Source organism: Acomys russatus, chromosome 27, assembly GCF_903995435.1.
Source record: "Acomys russatus chromosome 27, mAcoRus1.1, whole genome shotgun sequence".
NCBI classification, from domain to species: domain Eukaryota; kingdom Metazoa; phylum Chordata; class Mammalia; order Rodentia; family Muridae; genus Acomys; species Acomys russatus.
The window spans coordinates 51,623,385-51,640,149 of record NC_067163.1 but is presented as its reverse complement, the minus strand read 5'-3'; the positions used below and the strand labels follow the sequence as shown (position 1 = coordinate 51,640,149).

General features: G+C 39.0%; 1 pseudogene; it reads right to left on the bottom strand.

The window, feature by feature from the left end:
* Positions 1-607: 607 nt before the first annotated feature.
* Positions 608-5,720, bottom strand: LOC127210133 (zinc finger protein 431-like; annotated as a pseudogene).
* Positions 5,721-16,765: the final 11,045 nt, after the last annotated feature.

Below are 16,765 nucleotides of genomic sequence, written 5' to 3'. Positions count from 1 at the left end.
TTTTACCACATTGACTACATTCATAGGGTTTCTCTCCAGTATGAATTCTTTCATGAACTCGAAGACTACTGTTATATGAAAAGACTTTACCACATTGACTATATTCATAGGGTTTCTCTCCAGTATGAATTCTTTCAAGAATTTTAAGAGTACTGTGACTTACAAAGGCTTTACCACATTGACTACACTCATAGGGTTTCTCTCCACTATGAGTTCTTTCATGATATTGAAGACCGCTCTGATGTGATGTGCAAAGGCTTTACTACATTTAGTACATTTATAATATTTCTCTCCCGTATGAATTCTTTCATGCATCTGAAGATGACTGAGACGTGTAAAGGCTTTACCACACTGACTACATTCATAGGGTTTTCTCTTCACTATGAATTCTTTCATGAATTTTAAGAGTACTGTGACTTACAAAGGCTTTACCACATTGACTACACTCATAGGTTTCTCTCCACTATGAGTTCTTTCATGATATTGAAGACTGTTGTGATGTGCAAAGGCTTTACTACATTGAGTACATTTATAAGGTTTCTCTCCACTATGAATTCTTTCATGCATCTGAAGATGACTGAGACGTGTAAAGGTTTTACCACACTGGCTACTTCATAGGGTTTCTCTCCACTATGAATTCTTTCCTGCCTTTTAAGATGACTGAGACAAGCAAAGGCTTTACCACATCACTACATTCATAGGATTTCTCTCCAGTATGAATTCTTTCATGAACTCGAAGACTATTGTTATATGAAAAGACTTTACCACATTGACTGCATTCATAGGGTTTCTCTCCAGTATGAATTCTTTCATGAATTTTAAGAGTACTGTGAATTATAAAGGCTTTACCACATCGAGTACACTCATAGGGTTTCTCTCCACTATGAGTTCTTTCATGATATTGAAGACTGTTGTGATGTGCAAAGGCTTTACTACATTGAGTACATTTATAAGGTTTCTCTCCACTATGAATTCTTTCATGAATCTGAAGATGACTGAGACGTGCAAATGCTTTACCACACTGATTACATTCATAGGGTTTCTCTCCAGTATGAACTCTTTCATGCCTTTGAAGATGACTGAGACATGCAAACGCTTTACCACATTGCTGACATTCATAGGGTTTCCCTCCAGTATGAACTCTTTCATGCCTTTGAAGATGACTGAGACATGTAAACGCTTTACCACATTGCTACATTCATAGGGTTTCTCTGCAGTATGAATTTTTTCTTGCTTTTGAAGATGACTGAGATCTGTACTACATTGAATACATTCATAGAGGTTTCTCTAGTATGCTGTCTTTCATGATTTCTAAGAGTACTGTGCCATACAAAGGATTTACCACATCGATTACATTCATAGAGTTTTTCTCCAGTAGGAATTCTTTCATAATTTTGAAGACTATTGTTATGCACAAGGCTTTATCACATTGAGTATATTCATAAGGTGTTTCTCCAATATGACTTATTTCATTCCTGTAAAGGTAAATAGCAAGTATATACTTTTTACCACATTGATGAAATAGACGAGGTTTTTTTTTATATGCATGATTTAATTTTACAATTTGGTCTAATTGAAAAAAGGAATTAGATCTTAAGGTTTTGTCTCCTGCTGTTTTATTCATAGGCTATCTCCTCATTTTGAGTTCTTTTCTGTGTTTGAAAATATCTATGAACATTAGAGCCGTTAGTACAAAGTTCACATTTATATATCCCTTTTCTAGATGAGTTTTTCACATCTTTGATGAGAACTGTTAGAACTCACAGCTTTACCTCACTGATTGCATTCAATACATTTTCCTGTAATGTCCTGACTCACACTACATTTGCAAAGTGAACCAGGACAAATAAAAGAATTTCCATATCCTTTCTAGTCACGTGGATTTTCTTGCTTGGTGGCTGGTGAATGTATTCCCAATGAAGTTGGAAACTCAATTAATTGTAAACATTTATATAACATTCACAAAGACTCTCAAAAGGAAATTCAATCATACCTTCTAATCATTCTGGGAGAAAGAGAGGTTCTGTGCTTCTTTCCCTATCCCTTATGCTCTCACAGCTTGTATCTAATGTGACCTATAATATATGTATGAAAGCAAGAGTACCAAGTAAATGCTATCCACACTGCACTAATACAGTTTATTTATGCTCATGATAGATATATAATAGAAAGATTAAGGTTTCTCCACAGTAATATTCTTGACTCTCATAAACTGCTCACTAAACTTTACTAAGTCACTCTTACGTGTAACATAGGACTTGCTACACACTACTTGTCTACTGGAAAGTTTTGTACATATATTTATTTTCTAATTTATATGTCTATTGCAATACCTGGGGCATAAAACTAAAAGAATTGGCAATTTGCCGGGCATGATGGCACACACCTTTAATCCCAGTACTTAGGAGGCAGAGGCAGGTGGATCTCTGTGAGTTCGAGGCCAGCCTGGTCTACAAAGCGAGTCCAGGACAGCCAAAGCTACACACAGAAACCCTGTCTCAAACAAACAAACAAACAAAAGAATTGGCAGTTCTACAGAATAAGTTGCAAGTGCTGAAGCTGTTAAAGCATTGTATCCTTGTCTTGTTTCTTAAGGAAACACCTTGTAAACATGGATAAGCTACTTGACACTGAGGTACATTGTACTGTGTAATTTACTAATCATTGTACATTATACGTAGGTACATTGATGAATGTACTAAAAGCTCTGCTTATTTACACTGTTGCTTTTCCTAAAACTTCCAGGATACATTCAAATGTCTTCAAAGGCACATCTGTAGCAGCTGGCACATGAAACTCACCTTCCATGTATTTGAGAATTTTGAAAATGTTCTTCGATTTTGTGGTCTTCCCATTTATAACCTAAAATATATTAACAAGAAATAAATATTATTGACAGTTACCAAAATGTAAGTTACTGTCCTCAGTGAACCTTAGAATTATGCCTTATATCTCTACCACATTCTGCTTCTTTCACAATCAAAATTACAGAGCATCAATAACCAAGAAAAACTTTCCCCCATATTTTAAAAAGTGAAAGAAAATTCAGTCTTACCTACAGCAGTAAGGTTCCTGTAGGTCTCAGCATCACTTCTTTGTAGAGACTCTTCTGGGAAGGAGTCAACAAAGCCCATTCCTCCGGAGTGAAGCTTATGTGAACATCGTCATAGGTCACCACATCCTAAAATACCAATAGACGTGTACAACAGAGAGCTTAAAACAGACAACACTATCAATGTATACTTTATTGACAGTAAATTTATATAATTCACGTGCTTTCCAAACTCATTCATGCCACCCAAGTTCTATGTAATCATGAAGTCATTTTAGGACAAAACTGAAGAGGAGGTTCAGCCATGTCATTTCGAGGATATAGCCTTGAAATAAAAATGCCTATTAATAGATATATAGATATTGAAAAGGAAAAAACAAACAAAACAAAGCCAACCATAATGAGAAGGCATCACAGAAATTATAACCAATTACTAACTGAAAAATCAAAACAAAGCAAACAAAAACAAAGGCATGCAAGGTTTATTGGTGCATGCATTCAACCCCAGCACTCTGGAGACAGAGGCAGGTGGATTTCATTGAGTTGGACGCCAGCCTGGCCTATGGAATGCATTTACAAGGACAACCTGAGGTATATGTTAAAACCTTGTGCTCACTCACACCCATCAAAACACCCAAACAATCAACCAACCAAAGAAACAAAAAAGAGACAAAAACACTGAAGGTCTCACTGCAATTCTTTAGAAAAAACATGTATTTTCTCCAGTTCTTCATTATTTCTCAGAAATGTGAATTGTCACAGTTTATCCTGTAAGATTAGTAAGATCTTACAAAAGGGAATGCGTATTCAAACAGCTTGTGATGGACAGATGAAAATGTAAGCAATATATATGTATGTCATTAAAAATATAACAGGACAGGACAGGACAGAAGACATGGGCCAAGAATTAAGAATATTTTCTGGTATTCTAGAGGAGATGAGTTCAATGCCAGTGTACTTATATGGGGGCACACAACTATCAATTAGTCTGTGTTCAGAAGTTCTGAGGCTGTCTTCTGAGTATTCTGAGCATCAGACACGCAACATGCATGCTTACATTCAAAAGACTCATATTCATTTTTTAAGGGTTTCTGTGTCATTTATTTATGTAATAGTGGGTTGGGGGTAACTGCTGTATTGAGTCATACGATTATTATGTTTTTAATTTTTACTTTGTTCACTTAATAATTGAAGCCTCATTCCTTTTCACTTCCTGTTCCAAACCTCTCTTCCTCCCCCTTGTCCCCTCCCACTCTCCCCATGTCTTCAGAAAGGGGAAGATCTCCTCCCCTTTCATCTGACCTCAGCCTATCAAGTCTCATCTGGACTGCCTGTATCCTTCCTCTGTGCCCTGACACGGGCACTCTGTCAGGGGGAAGTGAACAAAAAGTAGGCACCAAAGTCCTTGTCAGAAATAGCTCCTACTCTCCATATTATGGGATCCACAGGGGAACTGAGCAAAGGGTCTAACTCTTCAACTATACATGACCTTGGTTGGTGCATCAGTCTCTGAAGCACTCCCTCCTCCACCTGGATTTGTCGGATCGATTGGTCTCCTTGTGGGGCTCCTGTCCCCTCCAGGTCCTTCTATGTCCCTACTCTTCCATAAACACCCTGTGCGCCATCCTGGCTCTGAGTCTCAGAATCTGCTTGGATCTCCTGCTGGGTGGAGTCTTTCAGAGGACCTCTATAGTAGGCTCCTGTCCTCTTCCGTTTCTTCAATGGCTTCCGGTGTATAGTCTATTTGTCCTTCTGAATTAGAATGAAGTATTCTCTCCTTGTTATTTAGCTTCTTTATGTCTAGGTATTGTAGTGTGGTTACCCTATGCAATGTGGCTAATATCTGCTTATAAGTGAGCATATACCATGGTGTTTTTCCGGGTTTAGGTTTCCTTACTCAGGATGATCATTTCTAGTTCCATCTATTTGCCTGCAAATTTCATTCTCCTTGGGTTTTTTTTTCACTTTTATGTTCCTTTTTAACATATATTATTGTACATGAAGATAATAAACTACATTCAGCAGGTAGAACCATGAGACAATCAGGAATTATATAAATGTTACATTCATAGTGGTTTGGCTATTTGTATTTGGCAAACTCGAAGTAAACATTTTTCCTATCTTGTTGGGTCTAAATTTCTGAATGAAAATCAATATCTATCATATCTCATCTCTATTAACTTAAAACATGTAACTCGATCTAAAAACATATTAACTCCTAACCAACTAAGCTTAATTGTGAGACTAAACTATCTGGTCTTCAACTCCATCAGAGACTTGAGAAGGAATAAAACTTACCTGAGTGAAATGGAAGTGCAGGTTAGCAGCTTCCAAAATGAAAAAATGACAGAGACAGTTTACTGCCTGAAAAGTCCCTGAATGCGCTCTATAATGTTGGAGCATTATTTTCGCCTTCTAGCCCAATATATCTGACAGACATACTTACGAGGCAGGAACTACTGAGGACTTGCTTACGTTGTCTTGGCAGACTCTGGATGAGAATCCACTTTACTTGTTTTGCATCCCACACACCTCAAACAATTATGCTAGAACTGTATAATGCTTATGAAAAATTATTTTTTAGAACAGCAGCAACAACAAAACTGGACACTGACACTAGATCAGACCTCACAGGATTCTTTCCTCTCAGCATGCTGAATGCTGACATCCTGCATCCTCCCTGTTCCAGCCTCAGGTGCCTCAGTTGCTGTTACCCATCAGAACAGAACAGCTTCTGGGACAGCATGTAGAAAGCTTCTGATCCCAATTGGTCCAGCATTTCAGACTGCCCCACACAGGACTCCTATTAAGCCTGGAGTTCCCAACATTTAGAAAATGGACCACAAATGCTATCCCTGGCCTTCTTAACCATTTTCCCCAATTTTGGGGGTTGCCCTGAAGAAACCTTAAGAGAATGACAACCCATTTCCTCTAAGGAAGCTGGGTGGGGTTCTCTTTGCTCTCTTGGTCTACAGATGCTTATTTTCATCAGGAGTTGGTTATAAGTTATTATAGGTCTTATACAGAGAGAAAACTGGCTTGGGCTCAGGAATGTCTCTCTTCTCCTTTATCTTTTTTCATAGGAGCTGAAAAGAAAGAATGGGGGATATAGGAATATAGAGGGCGGACAGAACAAAAAGTAGATTATTGTATCTACTCCTCAATGCAAGGCCTTAATTGCTACTCACAAATAAGGTTATTTTTAATTCATTGGTATAGAATTTTCTATATTGATGAAAAATGAGTGTAATGCTTTGTTTTTAAGACCTGAGTAGTATTCCAGTGTGTAAATGTCCCACAGTTTCTTTATCCATTTTTCTGTTGAGGGACAGATTCTGGAAACAACCTATATGGCCCTCAACTAAAGAATGGATTAAAAAAAACTATGGTACATTTTCAAAATGGAATACTACTGAGCTTCTAAAAACAAGGAAATTATATTCATTTTTAATAAATCAAAACAAAATAAAGGAAAGAATGTCCTTCACCTTCAATCCAATGATGTAGGAGGCTCAGACAGTACTAAAGTCATGAATAGACATCAACCTGGGAAAACAGAATGACACTCTCTGCCAAAGTTCAACATTCAAGATGTAGGTGAAGTTCAGCACGACAGCAAATGCTTGTCACCTACAAACACACATTCCAGGCCCATCTTCCAAAAAATAAAAAAAAAAAGCCAGGCATGTCATCTCACACCTTTAATCCCAACACTTTGAGGCGAAATCAGACAGGTTAAGGCCAAGTAAGTCTCCAGAGCTAATTTCAAGACAGCCAAATTACATGGAGGAAACTTGTCTTCAGAAACAAAACGAAACAAAAATAAAAATTAAAAAATAAGGCTGGCAAATGGCTTTACAGTAAAAAGCAAATGATTCCAATCTACCTTATATTATTTAGAAATAGTCTATAATGGAGGTGAGGGCATGGAAACACAAAATGGATGTTGACTTGTCATTAAATCACAAAAAAATATATATACACCATGAACTAATTGGACATGGGCTGAGGCTATAGACACTCAAATCCTATCCCCAATGCCTAACTCCCTCTAGAAATCTTTGCCTACTCAAGACTCCGTTAGCACGCCAAAAGGAAGTAACCAATGAGAGACAAGTGTTCAAATACATACTTCTATCTGGGAAGTTTTTCAATCAATCTACTAGTATTGACCCAAGTCACTATAGGCTTCAGGTCACCCCAAGATTAACTTCAAAGATCCTTATGGTCAATACCAGCCCAGTGTTGTTCAAATATCCAAAGTCTCTTATAAAACTCAAAGCAATCTCTTGTAGAATCTGGTTGTCTCTGGTATGGCTGGTGGTCCCTCGAGAAATCTGAGTTCTAGGAATGCACGTAGGTGTGTGGCCCAGCAGAAGGAACTTGCAGGGACTAGGTGTAGCTTACAGCTGCTATGTTTTCCTTGTATCCTTGTTCAAGAGGGTGCTGGCACACAGAGATCTCACCTGTCTTCCTCAAGTGGCTACCAAGGTCCTTCAGGGATCAGTGTGCTGGACCAGGAATGGAGTGCACAGGGAAAACAGTGTAGAAAATACCGTGACTACTAAAAGTATCTATTTTTCTTATGATAAAGGAAACATATATGTATTCTATGTATATACACATGACACACAAGGAAAATGGTGCCAGTTCGCTTTCATCTAGAGTTGCAGGTAATTATGAGATTCCTGATTGTAGTGTTGAGATTAGAAATCAGTACTCCCAAGAACGATAAGTGCTGAGTAACTTGCACAACCCCCATAATAATTTTTATCCAATAAGCTAAGTGTCTTTTATAAATTAGCAAAAATAACAAACCTAAATAAATACAAAGTAAATAAATGACCATCATTATTAAAATGTTGGGTATGGTCAACTTACCACATAAATGTATTGCAATCCAAAGAAAATTGCCAATAATTTATTACAGGAAAGCTGATTTCAAAGCAACATTAAAACTGAAAGCTGAATGCTCAATAGGATTATTAAAAATAGTACACATTGACAGAATATAATTTCTATAGTTACTACAGAGTTACAACCATAAAGACTGTGAACATTATTTGTGAAAGAGTAAAGTGATATAAAGTCATGAATAAAAGCACAAATAGCCAAGTTTTAACCAAAAGTCTTTAAAAAAAAAGTCAGACTGGAAAAATAGAATCTTGACCAATATCACCCTACTTCAGGTGATTCTATGTGTATGGAAATATATTTGTATGGAAATTAAATAGAGGTTGGCCAAGAGGTTGCAGACCTCTCTGACTCTCTGTCCTTCAGGAAGACACTCATGCCTAACCAGAACAAAAGACCAAATAGGCCAGTCATCCTAGACCCAGCACCCCTCCCCTCCTCATCAACACATCCTAGCCCTCAAGTTGAGTGGCCAATCAGGGCTTAACTACAGGACATAGTCCAACCTCCAACTCAGCTGGAGACTACCTGCTGGATCAGAGGCTACAAAGACCTGCATAACTACTGCGGAACTTGGGCAGAGACACTCTGTTCAAGCATATACCACAGTTCAGAAGACCAGAAAAAAATAGGAAGCCAAGCAAGAAAGCACTCACTAATTCAAAAGAGACAAGCCCAGAAATCAAGACTTAAATGAATAATCACCTGAAATGCAGATGCCAAAACACCAGTATTGGAATACAACAGGAAAGAACCAGGGCAGTATGTCAACAGCTATCCTGTTACAGCAAGCCTGAATTTACCAGTACAGAAGAAAAGGACCTTAAAACCACCTTTGAAAATCATAGAGACCTCAGAGAATTGAATCAATCACTTAAAGACATCAAGAAAAAGACAAAGAAATAGTGTTCTCTTAGAAAGCCAATGAAACAAATAAATGTGTTAAGGACCAAAAACAATAATGAACACAAAACTGTGGGAATTATGGAAATAGCAATCTAGACAAGTAAAAAAGAAGATGCAAGCATCACCAAGAGCTAAAAGAGACAGAAGAGAATTTCATGTGTGGAAGATTCTATGGAACAAATGGGTATATTGATCAAAGAAAATGATCAATCTGAAAAGATTCTCATCACTAAACATACAGAATATCTGGGACACCATGAAAAGTCTGAACCTAAGAACAATAGGAACACAAAAGATAGCAGCTTAATGGGCACAGAAAATATTTTTAAGAAAAGATTACTATACCCAGGAAAAGTTTCAATCATGAGAGATGAAGAATATAAGATTTCAAAATAAGGTCAAATTTCAACAGTATTTATCTACAAATCCAGTCCTACAGAAAATGTCAGAAGAAAAACTCCACACCAAGGATGTTAACTATGCCTATGAACATACAGGAAATTTATATTTTCACAGCAGCAAAACTTGTCCTGTCTGTCCATATCTATTCAATAAAATATGTAAGTTCCAGCTAGGGCAGCATGACAACAGAAATAAGTGATGGGAATATAAAATGGAAAGGAAATGGTCAAAGTACCATGAATTACAGAGTGATATATCTTAGTATATATGAGGATCCCAAAGTTGTTTCAGAGAACTCGAGAGTTGATAAATATCTTCTGCAAAATGACTAGATACAGAATTACATCAAAACAAAATAGCAGTAGCTCTCCTATATACAAATGAAAAATGGGCTGAAAATATTTTAAAAATACAATTCACAATAGCTACAATTAATATAAATATTTTGGGGTAACCCTAAGCAAGCAAGTGAAAGACTTGAATGACTATAATGTTAGAGAATTTTCATTAGATTCTTTAGTGAATGAAACTGAAGAAGACATCAAAAGACATTAAGATCTCCTGGGATCCTGCATGGATAGAATTTACACAGTCAAAATTGCGATCCTGCTAAAAGCAATCTACAGATTCAGTACAATTAACATGAAATTTTCAACACAATTCTTTTCAGACCTTGAAAGACAATACTCAATTGTGTGTGGAATAACAAAAAACAATCCTGAACGGTAACAGAACTTTTGGAGGTATCACCATCCCTGATTTTAAGCTGTACAACAGAAAGATAGTCAAAACATCTCATAAAAAGAGACATACAAATCAATGGAATCAAATTGAAGACCCCCACACTAATGATCTTCAAATAATTGTACTGGTCTAACTTGATATATGGATTGAGAAGAAAAGAAACAGAAAATTATTTATCATCCTGCAGAAAACTCAATTCCAAGTGGATCACAGAGCTCAACATAAAACCAGATGCACTGAACATGACAGAAGCGAAAATAGGAAGCACCTGTGAACACATTACACAGGAGAAAGCTTCCAGAACACAATACCAATCATGCAGGCATTAAGATCAACAAATGAATGAGACCTCAGGATACTGAAATGGAAAGGACACCAGCAATAGACAAAATGGCAGCCTACACAATGGGAAAAGATTTTTATGATATCCACGTCCAACAGAGGGCTAATATACAAAGTACAAAAGGAACTTAATAATTAGACACCAATGTCCAAGAAATATTTTTAAAATGTTCAATATCCTTAGCCTTCAAAGAAACACAAATCAATGCTATATTGAAATTCAATCAATGACCTGTCAGAACGGCTAAGAGCAACACAGTAAGTGACAACTCATACTGGCAAACATGTGGAAGAACAAGATCACATGTTCACTTTTCCTCTGAGAGCACACTTTACAGCCACTATGAAAATTAATACAGTGGTTCCTCAGATACTTGGGAATCAAGATCTCAAGACCCAGTTTTACCATTCCTGGGCATAGGCCCAAAAGATGCTCTATCTTACCACAAGGACATTTGCACGACTATATTCATAAAACCTTTAGTCATATCAGGCAGAAAATGGGAACAGCCTAGATGACTCAATAGAAGAGTGGATGAGGAAAATGTGGGATGGTTAAATGATGCTGTATTGCTCAGCTCTTACAAAAATAGGAAAAAGAAATTCACAGGAAAATGCAAGCAACTACAAATTTTTCATCCTGAGTGATGAATCGTATGAAGCTGGTGGGCCGCTTGGCCTTTCTGTGGGTCCCCTACCAATTAGAGCTGGGGTGTCTCTAACATGGACTGTTTCTTGCCTCTGGATTCCCCTCCCCTAGCAAGATCATGATGTCTGTCCTCAGTGGAAGAGGCGGCACTAGCCTGATGAAACATGGTGTGTCAGGGCAGGCTGGTAAGGCGGTTTCCCTGTCTCTGAGCAGAAAGGTAAAGGGAGAAGAGGAAGTGGGTGGGATGGTGGGACTGAAACAACAATCATGGAACCAGCATGGGTCTGCACTAGGCCTCTGTGTACATGCTGTGGTTTTTTAGCTTGGGTTTTTTGTGGAAGTTCTAAGAGTGGAGGTAGGTAGGGGTGCCTCTGACTGTTTTGACTGTTCATGGAACCCTTTCACCCAATTGGATTGCCTTGTCCAGCCTTGTATATGCTCATGTCTCTTTGGCTATGGTGTGTGTGTGTGTGGTGTGTGTGTGTGTGTGTGCGTGCGTGCGTGCACACAGAGAGGTAAGAATAGATCAGCATGTCCCCTGGAGGTGGAGATACAGGCAGTTGAGAGCCACATGATATAGGTCCTAGGAACTGAACTCTGGTCCTCTGAAAGACAAGTCCTCTTACCCACTCAGCCATGCCTCCACCCCTCGGATTCCAGTAATATGTTGCTGAAGGATGACCATCACCTCTTTTTTTTTAACAGTTTCTAACCTCTTTGTAAAACTTGTAAGAAAAACATAAAAGCAGAAAGCAATGGTCAGACCATCTAGAAACCAGACCTTCAGTTTTCCCCCACACATCAAAAGCAATGTGGGTGTGCACACTGGATAGTGATGTTACGAGCTCAACAGTGTCCCACACCCTTGGCTGCAAAGCCTCACTTCCCTAAGGAATCCACAATCAGAGAAGTTTAGTGGCCAAGAGACATTGCCCAGGTCACCACACAGAGGGAACAACAGTCTGTTTCACATTCCATTCCAGTACCTGTAGCTCAACTGCCTGCTACCCCTGACCTGAGTACAGTAGCCCTCACATTCACCCTGGTATGGCTGCTGGTCTCCCTCACAGCTTCCTTCTATTAGTGAATATGGTTGTTAGGCCTTCCCAGAATCTCTCCTAAACTACAGCCACCCACTGGGTCACAGGACAGTAGCACATTCCCTACTGGATGAACAAGGATCACATGACTAGGACAGCACAGCCTTCCTAGCTCACCCTTTTACCCTCTGGTCAGATAGCCCTAGCCTGAAAATCTTTATTTTAGTTAAAGTTCTTTCAGTCTCCAAAAGCACTTCATGTTCATCTGTGAAGACGTAAGGTCCCTTGTATGCACGTGCCATTTCAAACACAATATCTGGAGGAGCCATTTTTTGGCTTCACCACTGGAAAGTCCTGCAGCAATGACTCTGAGATTCCATCTTACACCATCAGAATGGCTAAGATCAAAAAACTCAAGTGACACCACATGCTGGCGAGGATGTGGAGAAAGAGGAACACTCCTTCATTGATGGTGGAAATGCAAACTTGTACAACTGCATTGGAAATCTATCTGGTGCTATTTCAGAAAACTAGGAATACGGCTTCCTCAAGACCCAGCTATTCCACTCCTTGGAATATACCCAGAAAATGCTCCACCAAACAACAAGGACATATGCTCAACCGTGTTCATAGCGGCCTTATTCATAATAGCCAAAACCTGGAAACAGCCTATGTTCTGGCCTGCGGGGTCTTCAATGGGTACCTGTGGAGGGGGGAGAAAGTGGGGGGACAAGAGACCCTGGAATGTTCCAGCAGGTGTCTACCTTTACAGCTGCTATAATCACAGAAGAGGAAGAATTCCAGAGAGAAAGGGAAATTGTAAAAGATCTGGTTAGTCAGGAAAAAGTTCCCGGAACTGCTGCTTGCAGGCAGCTGGCCTTTAATCTGATCTTACCAGTAGTCTTACTGGAAATGCTAGTTTATAGCCAGAAAGGAGTAGCTTGGGGGTCTTAGAATGACCGTCCCCCACAATAAACCACAACAGGTGTCTAACTGCCGATCCACGACAGGGTCAGCTGGTTTCTGGTAAATGACAGACCACTGGAGAAATAGGAACCTAGCCCTCACAAGATGGCTAAACATTGGCCATATAGCCCGTCCCCTACAAGCGTAAATGTCCCTCAGTTGAAGAATGGATAAAGAAACTGTGGCTACATTTACACTATGGAATACTACTCAGCTATTAAAAACAAGGAAATACCGACATTTGTGGACAAATGGATGGAACTAGAAATGATCATACTGAGTGGTTAACCCAGAAGAAAAAGACTCACATGGTCTATACTCACTTATAAATGGGCACTAGCCCAAAAGGCATGTCCCATGAAAGTCTTCACTTACCAGGAGAATGGGATAGATGTGAGGACATCCTACTGGGACTCTAGAAGAGAAATATAGGATATGGAGAAATAGAAGGATCCAGAGGGTCCTAGAAATCTACAAGAAGAACATCATGATGGGTGGATCAGAGCCCAGGGAGGTCTGCTCAAACTACTGCACTAACGAAGTACAATACAAGTAGTAAACACTGAACCCCTACTCTGATCACCCAATGGACAGGACATTCTCCACAGTTATGTAGAGGAGGGACTGACTTGACTTGAACTCTGGTGCCCCATATTTGACCACTTCCCCTTGGTGGGAGGCCTGGTGGCACTCAAAGAAAGACTAAGCAGGCTACCAAGATGAGACTTGATAGCCTATGACCATAGAGAGGGGGAGGAGGTCCCCCTCAGTCATAGACCTAGGGGATGGGGAATAGGGTGAAAGCGGGAGGGAGGGAGGTACGGGAGGATACAAGTAGGATAACAATTGAGATGTAATCTGAATAAATTAATTAAAAGTATGTTTATAATGGATGGACTGAAATTTTAAAGCACAGACTATTTAAAAATGGAGAGAGAACATCTAAAATCAGGAATTAAAACATAGTCATTTACTATATTATGGAAGCAGAATGTCAAATCAGGGGTAGAAATTGGGACTATATAATAGATGTTATAGGAAAACATGGGAAATGTATAAAATAAACTGGATTAATTACACAATATATTCTAACTTAAATACTAATATATGAATAAACTCTTTAGTTAAACGAATAAAAAGATATCCGACTATTTCTTAAGTACACAGTGTCCTGATGCAGCAGATCTTTATTCACTAACAGGTTCCAAAGGTGTCATGGGATGAGAAGACAGGAAAAATAGAAGGAAGAAAAGATGAAAGCTGGTGTGGGAGGTCTTGCACGAGACAGGTCTCATGCCAAGCAAGCTGATTAAAAAGAATAATATCTGGTATACTACTTCCAGGCAAAAATGGAAGGAAACGGGGCACTTCTATGAAGACAGCAGAAACAATCCTACAATACAATAAGCACAGAAGAAGTTAATAAACATGCTGCATAAGGGTAATGGGATCTTAACAACATTAGTGACCTAGCCCACAGTGGCCTTGGGATTGATAACCACAGCCACATGTGGTGGTAAGAATTGGGGGTCTCAAGAACAGTGGCAACCCCTCCCAAAAGGCCCTGGCAGCAGAATGTGACCAATTCTCCCTAGCATATTCATGGTTTCGGGAAGAAGCTATCTTTTTTTCTGTACCACAGGCTCTAGTGAAAGCTGCTGAGGCCTAGGCCCCAGGCTTTTACTGGATCTGCCAAGCATCTTCCTGGGGTTTAGAAGGAGCTATGCTCCTTCTCCACACATGGGAAGTCTTGCTTGATCAGGCTAAGCCTCAACAACAGTGTTTTCCTTTCCAAATAGTTGTATCTGGGATCTTCGTGACCATATGACACAACTATGCTTTTCTCAAGAAGAAAACTGGGTGGTGATGGCACACCAGGCCTTAGTGTTGGTTGTGATGCTGTAATGCTCCATCGAGCAGCTTGTTAGACTCCTGTTCCTTAATATGAGGAATGGACTTGTCCAAGTTGTCTCCTTTGTTTTAATTTGGAGCCAAATGTCTAGATAATCCTAGTGAATGAGCATGTTTTCTAGCACCTAATCTCTAACAACCCTGGTTAACAAACTATGTGTTTTGGAGAGCTGTAGAGGCAGCCCACTCTCAGCTAAATTCTACTTTATGGAGTGCTACCTAACACATGAGAGTCCAATTCCACTTGCAGGAAATTAACTCCAAATGGATCTCACTCCTAAGGTTTAAATGCAAAGTGCAGAAATTCTAGAGATACTAGAGGAAATAAGACTCTCTGAGTTTGGTGTCCTGCCATTTTCTAATGCTTCACAAATATGTCTGTCAGATATATTGGGCCAGAAGGCTGAAGATGATGCTCCAACATTACAGAGTTTTGGGTGTCTGTTCAGGCAGTAAACTGTCTCTGTCATTTTTTCATTTTGGAAGCTGCTAACCTGCTATTCCCTTTTACTCAGGTAATTAAATTATTCCTTCTCAAGTCTGATGGGGTTAAAGAGAATTAATTTTAAAATTAAGCTTAGTTGTTTAAAAATTAAAAAGATACTTTTAAGTCTAGATAGATACTTTTAGGTTGCTGGATTTGAGCTTTAATAGATGTGATTTAGGTTCAAACTTTAAACTTACCACAATAGAATAGATAATATTTTCTACAAGCTTGCCAAATACATTTTGATTAGAAATTGTGTGTGTAAGTCTTACCTATTAGTTTTTGTAATTTTTCATAATTGTACTTACTGAATATAAAAAAAACGGCCTTTTTTATTTTGACAGAAAAGGGGAGATGTTGGGGGATAATCTGATGTTCTGATGCTAATTATCGCTTGCTGTCTGACCCACCTTTTGCTTAATAAAAGCCATCCCACCTGGGCAGGGCAGGAGATAGGTGGGGCTTAAAGAGGAAGGAATTCTGGGAAGAAGAAAGGACTGCCAGGAGGAGAGAGACCTGAAGTGAAGAGAGGAAGGCTGCAATGGGTTAGCTGGAGGAGAAGCACATGGCCAGTGGCGTGGATGGAGAATCCAGATGAAGAACACTAGCAAGTATTGGGATTATGGATGGAAGGCAGCTTGATAGAAATTATTAGAAGCAGATGGCATGGGATTGAGGCAAGGATCCCATATCTGCCCCCTAAGGGAGGTAATTTAGAGGATTGATATCTGCCCTGCCCCAGGTTAACTAAGGCTATTTTAAAATATAACAAGTGTCTGTGCCTTAACTGATTGCTAGCCAGGCCTACAGGTAATACAGATAATACTTTTAATTTCAAAAACAATAATAGGGAAACACGGGCATCTGTATAAAATAAACTAGATTCATTAACACAATATATTCTAACTTAAATACTAAATATATGAATAAAACCTTTAAAGAAACAAAAAATATTTCTTAAGGACCCGAGTGTCCTGAAGCAGCAGATTATTACTCAGTGATAAGTTCCAGAGGGGAATGTGCCATGGGGTGAGAAAGACTGGAAAAGTAGAAGTTAGAAAAGATAAAAGCTGGTGTGGGGAGGTCTTACACAAGACAGGTCTCATGTCAAGCAAGCCGATTAAAAAGAATAACATCTGGTCTACTACTTCCTGGCAAAATGGAAGGAAATGGGGCACTTCTGTGAAGACAGCAGAAATAATCATACAATGTAATAAACACAGAAGGAAGATAATAACACATGCTGCTTAAAGGTAAAACAGGGGATCTTAAGAACATTACTGACCTATCTCAAAATGGCCTTGGATTGATTGATAATCACAGCCCTATATTGTGGTAAGAGCTGGGTGGGG